Source organism: Tamandua tetradactyla, chromosome 7 (genome assembly GCF_023851605.1).
Source record: "Tamandua tetradactyla isolate mTamTet1 chromosome 7, mTamTet1.pri, whole genome shotgun sequence".
Taxonomy (NCBI): Eukaryota; Metazoa; Chordata; class Mammalia; order Pilosa; family Myrmecophagidae; genus Tamandua; species Tamandua tetradactyla.
In genome coordinates, this window is record NC_135333.1 from 4477191 (window position 1) to 4481219 (window position 4029).

A 4029-nucleotide genomic window follows, 5' to 3' on the forward strand; every position below is an offset into this window, starting at 1 on the left:
TTCCTGCTATTTCATTCATCTGAACTGCCCTGTCCACCATTTCTGAAAATCCTATCCATCCTTTCAGGTCCAGCTCAAAAGTTACTTCCTTCATAAAGTGTTTCCCAATCTCCCTGAGATCTTGCTTCTCAGCAAAAGCACAGTCTGTCCCTGAGCGTCAGCTGTCTCATGCTGCCTCCTATTAGTGGTCTTGGTGACCTTGATCAGTCCTCTAATCAACTTTTAAGTTTCTTGAGGGCAGAAATTGTTTCAATTATGCACATCCAATTTTTAAATGGGTTCATAGAACAAATACATGAATGATAAAGTTATTTGTTTCAGGAGAATAGGTTGGAATGAAAACCTGGCTAACTCTTATAGTCTAGTGTTCTAGTTTGAAAGCTGCTGGAATGTGATACACCAGAAACTCAATGGCTTTTAAAAAGGGGAATGTATTAAGTTGCAAGTTTACAGTTCTAAGACTGTGCAAATATCCAAATTAAAGCAAGGCTATGAAAATGTCCAAATTAAGGTACCAACAAGAGCTTCACTCAAAAAAGGCCAACGACGTTTGGGGTTTCTCTCTCAGCTGGAAGGGCACATGGCAAAGTCCGCTAGCTTTCTCTCCCACATTCTTGTTCCACAAAGCTCCCCAAGGGGTATTTTCCTTCTTCATCTCCAAAGAGCTCTGGCTGCATGGGCTCTGAGCTTTTTCCAAAATTGCTTCCTCTTAAAGGGCTCCAGTAAACTACCCCAACTTGAGTGGATTGAGACGCATCTCCATGGAAACCATCTAATCAAATTCACCACCCACAATTGGGTGGGTCACATCTCCATGGAAATGATCAAAAAGATTCCACCTGCTATATTGAATGAGGATTAAAGAACTTGGCTTTTCTGAGGTCCAGCACAGATTCAAACCGGCACAGCCAGTAAGTGCAAATATTGTGGGTACTAAACGGTGATGTAAACATAGATTACACCATCCAGTTGAGAGAACTCCCATGTTACCAGAAGCGAAACAACTATTCTATGTAGGCTCTGATGATTGAATGTTTAAAGAATGGCTATGAGATGGGCTTAGGATGGGAAGGGGCTTCACCTGCAAGCTGGTGAATTATCATTTACCCAGCCAATATCAGCACATTCTTCACCCTGGAGCCTGAATAAAGCTCTACGAATGCTCAGCCCTACAGGGACTAAGAAATTTGAATCCCGTGTCTTCCACCCTTGATTCAAAAGAGGACAGACTGGTGAAAAAAGGAATGTCCTCAACTTATGGTGGGAGATCACAGAATATTGTCTGCTGTGAAAGAACTGGCTGAGTACCACAAAGGAGATGAGCTCTGCGAGGGTTAAGCCAAAGAGCCTGTGGGTCAGATGGAGAACACTGAGGGAGATGACCAAGTTCCCCAAGGGAGGTGGCCACTGTGTGGGTGAGGTCAGGAGCCCTGAAGGAGGTGGTCAGCTGAGGAATGGAAGGGGGCCAAGCCTGGAGCCTGCAGAATGTACTAGCCCTGTCACAAAGGATTAGAGGCACAGTTTTAGAAGCATTGTGTTCGTACTGGTTGTGTTTTCTGTAATCATTTCTGCTTTGCTCCATCTTGGTATTTTTTGTTTGTTTTGAACCAAAAGAAAAGAGACTAGTTTAAGATGACAGACTAAGTACCTAATTCCTCTCTCACTCCAAATCCTAAATATGGCAGGACAGAAATGTTGAGTTCTTGAGGATAGAAAGGAGATGGGTTTTTTCTTATGGAAAAAAACCTGAGCAAATAACAGCTGCAATTTAAAATGCACACAGGAGAAAGCGTTATCAAGAGTAAGAGCCAGTTCCTTCTGTGTAGCCCCAGAGAAACTCCATGCTAAAATCAAAAGCATAAAGGCAGCACTGCTGGGCAATATTCACTGATTATATATATAAATGCATTCCTAACAGTAAGGCCAGAGGGCAGACAGCAGTGGCATATATCTCTAGGACAAAATCCTAGAATGCTTGCTAGCCAGAGGGAATCACCTGCCTGCGAAGAGGTCTTTAGCTTTACTGCATCAAATAGCTGTTCACTTTCTGTTCTTAAGGAATAGAACAATGTGATGAAAGTAGCATTGGAGAAAGATTTGTCTGGCGGTGTGGGGTAGGCTGAGGGGAAAGGAGAGAATCTGGAACCACAGAATGCCCAGAGCCCCTTACACAAGGCCTGAAGGAACAAGAGAACTTGAAAGCAACCTGACAGCCAAGACTGTGTCTGGGTCACCATGGCAGCCCCTTATGGTACAGGGACAGAGTAAATGTATGTTGACTATGTGAATGATGTGCATGAAAGGATAGCAATTGAGAGGAAAAGAGTAAGTTGAGGTTTGTTTTCAATCAGGAAACAGTTGGCTCTGGTGCCAGGGAGGCCTACTTTCCACTCTGCCCCAGACCCCCAACCCCACATTCTATGTTCCAGCCATCGTAAATCATTTATTCTTTTACGAGTCCATCCTCTGACACAACTCTGGGAGCATGCTCCCTTTTTCCTAGAAGGTTCATCCCTCCCATAGGGTACAGGTGAGAGGCATAACTTTTATTGTGAAGATCTGAGTTGGAGTCCCCACTTTGCTACATACTTAATGTGTGTCTTTAGACTCTATAACCTTTCTAAATCTTAAGATTTATCGTCTATAACTATGCTGTCCAATATGGTAGCTACTAGCCACTGGTGGCTCTTGAGTACTTTAAGTGTGGCTAGTACAATTCGCTTCCCACAGCCTGCCCATGCCAAAAAGAGAAAAAAAAAAATCAACTGTGGCTAGTACAAATTGAGTGTTGTAAATTAGAATACATACTGGATTTAGACAACAGTATGGAAAAAAGAGTAAAACATCTTATTAATGAATTTTAGATTGATTACAGAATGAAGGGATAATAATTTAAATATACTGGGTTAAGGGATATATATTATTAAAATTAATTTCACTTATTTCTATTTTTTAAATCTGGCTACTAGAAAATTTTAAATTGCTATAAGTGGTTTGCCTTATTTGTATTGGACAGTGCAGTTCCATCAAATGGGGATAATACCACCTATCAACAGGTTACTATTAAGATTAAATGATATAACTGTAAAGTGAGATCTTACAAAGAGCAAGCATTCAGATGAAGAAAAGTAAACTAGTTACCACTGCTGTACTTCATTGATACTAACAAACACCTTTTCCTCAACATTTCAACTTCTTGGCAACCAAGGTGCTACAATTGTAGCACGATGGTGTTTAACAACCAGTATTGCCCAGATCACAGTTCTAACCTAGTCGTCACTGTCTGTGTGCCTTCATATCAAGAACTAACACCCCAGCTTGAAGGAGTGTCCGCAGCATGGAGGAAATCCAAGAGATCAGATCCTAGACCTTTGTAATGTCTAAAAATCAAAAGATTATGGGGATAAGTGTGGAAGAGAGTGAATCATTTCCAAAGTAGGAGTAAAAACTAGGCTTCTTTAACCTAATAAGTTGGCTAAGTAACCTGTACCAATGGCTTTTAGTTATTTTGTGGATCCCTGGAAAGGAAAAAGGAACAGAAGGGAAGAGGTGAAAAAGGAAAAGAAAAGAAAAAAGCTATTTTCTCAAAGTTTGTGATAGCACAGCTGATAAGGTTGTGTAGAAAAATGCTGACATTGATGAATGAATCAAAAAGTGATTCAGGGGCGAGCCACAGTGGCTCAGCAGGTAAGAATGCTTGCCTGCCATGCCCGAGGACCCGGGTTCGATTCCTGGTGCCTGCCCATGTTAAAAAAAAGTGATTCAGAAACTGTTGAACTGTTTTCCATTAGCCTTGACTCTTGAAGCTGATTGTGTAACTATATAGCTTTTACTATGTGAAGGTGTGATTGTGAAAACTTTGTGACTGATGCTCCCTTTATCCAGGGTATGGACAGATGAGTAAAAATAAATAAATAAATAAGGACAAAAAGTAAATAAATAATGGGGGAATAAGGGGCAAAACAAATTGGGTAGATTGCAATACTACTGGTCAATGAGAGGGTGGGGTAAGGGGTATGGGAGGTATGT